Below are 6,663 nucleotides of genomic sequence, written 5' to 3'. Positions count from 1 at the left end.
TTGTGAATTCCTGGCTACATTTTGCCAAATTGTGAATATTTTTTGCAACAGTACAGGACAGTAGATGCTACTTTGAAAGGCTTACAAAATTGAAAATGTTGGAAGGTTAAAATATTCCATCAAAAAAAAATATGAGGGAACTAAAATATTTTCAGATTCCCCTTAAACGTAGAGCAGAACTTTCAAGTCCCCCTCTACTACCCCAAGAATTTTCGAATCCCCCTGAATTCCTCCAGTTCCCCCACCAGTATTCGTGCATGCAGCTAAAAATCTACTGTGTTATATGGACAGAAAATTAGAAGTGTTGTGGTATTTTAGTGTATGATTTGATTTGGTAGTGTGCCATATAGCTTGTATCGTGGTCCATCGGTCGCGCTGATATCAAAGTCACGTCGGTTATCAGACGTGACGTAAGAATACATTCCCCGGGATTCTATATTCTCATTATTTGTTGAGAGAGGGGAAGGGAGAGGGGGCAGGCAGAGAGATTCTGACATGGTTTCGTGGGAATTTTTATTCCGCACACCCGTGACAACGCAGTTGTAACAGATCTACCTAACTTACACACCAGTTATTTTGTTTTTTTCTACTTCATGAAATACTTCCCTGTAAAATCAACTGTGTTGATCAGGCATCATTTGAGTGCAAATATTAAAACTTATGTCTCCAGTTGAGGTTACCAGTGAGACAAGATGCCATTCATTCATCTACATTTGACGATGATTTGCAGGTTCCGAGGCACTTCGTAAGTATCTTCACATCTCTTTATTCGTATCTGCCCCATTTGTCAGTAAACTAGTTAAAAACTCCCCTAACTTGTATGGCCTCACATCACCAATCTTTTGGTTCCGTCATTGGTATGAGGAGGTGTTGTGCTGTGAATCAGGCCATCGCAAGAAGGGCGTTTAATAACTGGGAGCAGATCGAAGTGATACAAAACTGCACGGTTTGAAACGATTGACAACAAGTTGTTTAATGGGGGAAATGATGTAAAAAGAGTGCATTATTAAGTCGTTATACACAGCAACAAAAATGAGCAAAAATATGAGGAAAACGTAACAGCAAGTCGTATCATGATCATAACCATCATCATGCATTTCTGAATAGCTATACTGCCTGGGACTGGCCGAGGTCGGTACTTCTAATCAACCGATCTTCAATTCAAATTGTCTTTGACATCAAAATATTGGGGTGAATTGATAGAAAGCGGCTGCATTCCACTTGGAGCGCCACGTTTAGCGATAAGATATTCGTAAGTTGTTTTGGTAGTATGTTTACGGTTTTCTGTGAGAAGAAAATAAGTGTTTTTAAAAGGTCAAATCCAGGAGCTGTACGTCACCTCAGTCTAGTTCCAAGCTCAAATGCACTTGCATATCGAGTATGTTCACAGTGGTTATGGAGTGGATATTAGTTGACGTGAAAACATATATGGAGTACAGTACAAAACCTCCGGACTAAAATCAACTACGTCCTACACATTGTGTTACCTCACACTTGGAAAGGTATTCCTACAGATCTTTAGCAGGTGAGTGGCATCTGAAATCTCTGACTCTCTATGTAGTTATGGAAAACTGTAATTTTTTTTCACTTCACACCTGTGCATTTTTCAACCTTGTCTTGTAAGGATTTAAATAATTTTACTGCCCATATACTTGTTACGTCTACGACCGTCGTAGATATCACATCCTATTGTACCAGCTCATCTTAAATCATATTTATTTATTATTTATTTATTCGTTCTGACATCCAACAGGCATAGCCCAATAACTGGATGCAAACAGAGAAAAATAAAACATGAAAAAGACAAATTACAACATGCAGAAACTAATTTTAAAAAAGGCACTAAACAAGTAACAACAGAGACTGACAAACATCAAAACTCTCGGTAGTAAAATGACTATCAGCAAGAGATAATAAAACAGATGACACTTGTGTTTTAAAAGCACTAAGACTGGTAAACAAATCAATATCAAAACGATAGACACTATTTAAAAGTGACATTGCCCGAGACGAAAAACAATATTTAGACAGGTTAACGCGGTGATTTGGAATCCGGAAAAGGTCAGAAGACCTGAGACGCCTTGGGGGCACAAAGAAAGTGAAGGAGCTATTAATATCTGGACAATCGGTAATAAAATTGACACACTTGTGAATAAAACACAGATCTAAAACTTGACGACGAATAAAAAGAGGCGAAAGTTTAAAATAAGAACATAATGTAAAATAATTATCAACATTGTACTCCACACCCTCCTTAAAACAGAGAAATTTAATAAATTTCTTCTGAACTCGTTCAATTTTGTCAATGTACGACTTCTGGTGTGGAGACCACACTACTGAACAATACTCAAGGATACTCCTAACAAGTGCAATGTAAATACTTTTGATGGCAGTGGTATTAGTGAAGTCGCAGCAAGTCCGTTTAATAAAACCGACCAATTGATGTGCTCTTTTGATTGTGCAATTGATGTGATGTACAAAGCTTAGATTTTTGGAGAAATAAACACCAAGATCCTTGATGACATCAACACGTGTGATTGATTGCTTATAAAGCTTATAATTGGAATGAACTGGAATACGCTTGTTGGAGAATGAAATAACAAAACATTTTTTAAGATTTAGTTTAACTTTCCATGCTTTGCACCAATTACCAACAAGAGAGATATCTGATTGCAATAGTCTGCAATCCGATTCAGTTTTGATGATCCGAGAAATTTCGAATCATCGGCATACAGAAACATGGTCGAATGATGGATAGACATGGGCAGGTCATTGATATATAAAATAAATAAAAGCGGACCCAGTAGTGAGCCTTGAGGAACACCAGAGGGAACACACATCTCCGCAGACTCGTGCCCACCGATAACAACCCTTTGTCTCCTACCCTCTAGGTACGAATAAAACCAAGAGAGTAGGTTTCCATGTATGCCGTAATAATTTAATTTGTGAACCAAAAGCTTATGATTAACTGAATCGAAAGCTTTTGAAAAATCGGGTAAATGGTATCTACTTGAAGACCAGTGGAAACAGCCTCAGTAATAAACTTGTTGTATGACAGAAGATTAGTGGCTGTTGATCTGCGCGGAAGAAAAACCCATGCTGAGAATCGTGAATTGTACTTTAACGTGATTGTAAATATACTTATGAACTAAACCCTCAAAAATCTTGCTAAAAAGTGGCAAAAGAGATATAGGTCTATAGTTTGTGACATCGTTTCTAGCACCAGACTTAAAAATCGGAACAACATTCGCGATTTTAAAGGCAGACGGAAAATAGCCAGCACTGAGAGACTTATTAAAAATAATGCAGAGCGGGACACTTAACTCATCTGTGCACTGTAATAAAATTGTGGTGGAATTTTGTCTGGGCCGCATGCCTTACTACAATCGACCGTCTTCAGAGCCCTAGAAACTTCGTCAACTGTAAAGTGCAAATTACTAAAAGTGTCATTTTTGAAAACCTGACAGGATGGGACATCGGTAAGATCAGATCTGCACAATATGTGCTCAAAAATAACAACGGAACATTTCCGTGATATCATCGATGGTCGAACATTGAGAATCGTTGTAGCATAAAGTTGAGGGGAAAGAAGAACATTTACGTTTGCATTTAACAAATGACCAAAAGCGTTTAGAATTATCGATAATCGACACCTGAATGTTGTTGATAAACTCAGCATAAGTAGCACGCTGTAGATCTTTGAATTGGGCACGTAAACGAGAAAAGGTCAGGTAATGCTTGCCTGTACGTTTAAAACGGGAATGAGCTTTACTTTTCTCGCGCAGCAAGAGAATCATATCAGTCGTGTACCATTGTGGGTATTTACGTGAACGAATTCTGGAGATAGGAACGCTGTCTTTGATTGCTGCGTACAGAAAATCATAGAAGATCTGCACGCAGTCTTCTACCTCGAATGAATTTAAGATATTCCAGGGAATCAATTGCAGCTGCTTTCTAAGATGATCAAAATCAGCCTTTCTATAATTAAAGACAAATTTATCAGCAGACTTTACACCTTTGTCAACTTTACATGAGAGATGGCATTCTAGCGGCAGATGATCTGATTGCACAGCCCCCTCACACACGCTGACTGACACGCCTGTGTCATTAGCGCAAATCAGGTCAAGAATATTGGAATTTCTAGTACAATGATAATTTAATTGGAAAAGACTGTGCTCAGAAAGGGTTTCAATAAATTTATCTGAAATCATATCATATCATATCATATCATATCCTATCATATCATATCATATCGAGTTATATCGCACCATATCATGATTGAGCTTGGTGAGGATAACACGTAAGAACACAGCACACTTCTTATATGTCATACAGCACTTGCCCAACACTACACTGGCGCTACGCCCTGCTCGCACACAAAACGAAACTCCTGTTGCCGACGAATTTCAGACAACAGAGAGTCTGTCACACATAATGTGTCTGTTATAAAGTTCTCTAGGAAACCTATGAGGTTACAAAGCACTAATGGACTCTCTCCATAATACACCAAGTCCTTCTTCTCGGACTCTTCGCTCATCGGATAAATACCTTCTACACACACCTAGATTGAATCTAACTTCCTAGGATTGCTGCTCATTCTCCTGTTCAGCTCATGTTCTTTGAACTCTCTATCCTTGGACCTAAAGACCTCTCCCAATGTAAAAAAAGAGATTGGAGTTGATACAAAAACAAAAAAATACTGTAAGTACCAAAATCTTATGTTTGTAATATCGCATGCTTAAAGATTTATGATCAGAAAAAATTGAAAGTATGGTCATACTTTTGAATTCGGAATTTTTGAATTCCGGTATCTAAGAATTACAAAAAATTTAGATGGGGTCACTACGGTAGCTTTCTACAAACCGACCATGAAAAGTCACTGTTTTTTACGAAAATCACTTAAAACCAATATATAAACCATGGTCATTTCAAGTTCACGCAGTAAAAGAAATGTTCACATTTTCTTCGTACAATAACACAAAATTAAAGTCTTAAAAAGTAAATATTCTTAGCGTAGATGAAAAAATTGTGTGAGTAAATTGACTTATATTTACCAGATTTTCAAATATTACACCCAATTTTTCAGATATTAAAGTCATATTTGATGGAATGAGTCAATCTTCTAGTATATTAAATTTTTGCAAAATTTTTTAAAAGTATAATCTGGTTGATGTCTTGCACAAGTGCGCTGATTTTTAGTATTTGGCAAAATGAAGCCACAAAAAACACGCTCTCTCATGATCGTCATTTTGGGCACCCTTCAACGGGTGCCACTGACCAAGCCAGATTTGAATTTACTCAAGTCGACTAAGAAATATAAAAAATCCACTGGTGCATATACACATGACAAAACTGGTGAAAATTCAACAGAAAAAAATGAATCAATTTTAAAACTTGTCTCAGGATGTATGGCTCTACAAACTGTTGACAACATTTCTATAACCACAACAGAATATTTATACGTGTGTCATAAAGGTGATGTTAAAAAGCTGCGCACAGAGCTGCGCAATATGTGTTTATTTATTATGGGCATACAAATCGCTTATACAGATATTTGGCCATATGACAGTTGGGGACTTGAAAATGTTAGATCATATAGAGGGGAGATTTGAATTTTTTAGGGTATTGAGGGGGATCTAGAAAAAAAATTAAGATTTCAATCGCGACAACAACCCCCCCCCCCCCCAGGATTACCCCTGAAGCGTAATATAACCTGTATCGATACACTTTAGTATGGAACGCAGTTCATCTCAGTCATCTTCCACACATAAGGTGAATTCATCACTTCACCATAAGCGATTACCGCGTCAATATGTCTATTCACTGTACCAAGGCATTTATGTGCATTTACCACACAATGATGTCATCATTATGTGCATTTGTCACGTTGCGGTGTGCATTTGGACCGTGATTTATTATATCATCGCATCATGTGCATTTATCACTTTGTGGTGTGTATGTATTACATCATCATGTTCATTTATCTCGTTGTAATGTGCATTTATTATATCATCATGTCCATTTGTCATGTTCATGAAGTGCAAACCATGATGTAAATCAAGTACACTATATTATCTAGGCATTTATCACGTTGAAGTGTCCATTTAACATTTGATGTCACTGGGTGCATTTGGATGGAACACCGCGCCGTAACGGTTGCTGTGTTGCATTTTTTATAATAGTTTTCATGATAGTAGATTTAAACATGTACAACATTGGACATACACACAGCAACGGCGTTCCTTGCTGCGAAAACAAGCCCTGCCACTCCTTGACATGTTCTTTTGGGAGTGGGGCCACTCCAGTGACCAAGCTACCCGAGTGGCAAAGGCTACGGATTTGCAGCAAAGGCGATCCATATTTTTGCTGCCTATATTGAATCTCTTACTTGTATTAACGCTTTTCCCGCCATTTTTGTTGTTGTTATACTTACACAACTTACGCGATTGCGCATTAAGGTGGTATGTTTCACACCTCAGTTAGTTTTCAGTTGTTTAATGGCACTGTAGGCGAAGTTCAAGATAAACAGAACCCTGCAGATTTGGCACGTCCCTTACCATATAGTACTATAAAAGATGGAGACTTCATCGAAAATATCTGCTCCGAGGACAACTTCCAGACAATCAAGGTCATAACATTGAATAATCAATGTGCGTGTCTCCC

This window comes from Ptychodera flava, chromosome 14 (genome assembly GCF_041260155.1).
Source record: "Ptychodera flava strain L36383 chromosome 14, AS_Pfla_20210202, whole genome shotgun sequence".
NCBI lineage: Eukaryota > Metazoa > Hemichordata > Enteropneusta > Ptychoderidae > Ptychodera > Ptychodera flava.
The sequence above is the reverse complement of the archived record's forward strand: the minus strand, read 5'-3'. Positions refer to the sequence as shown.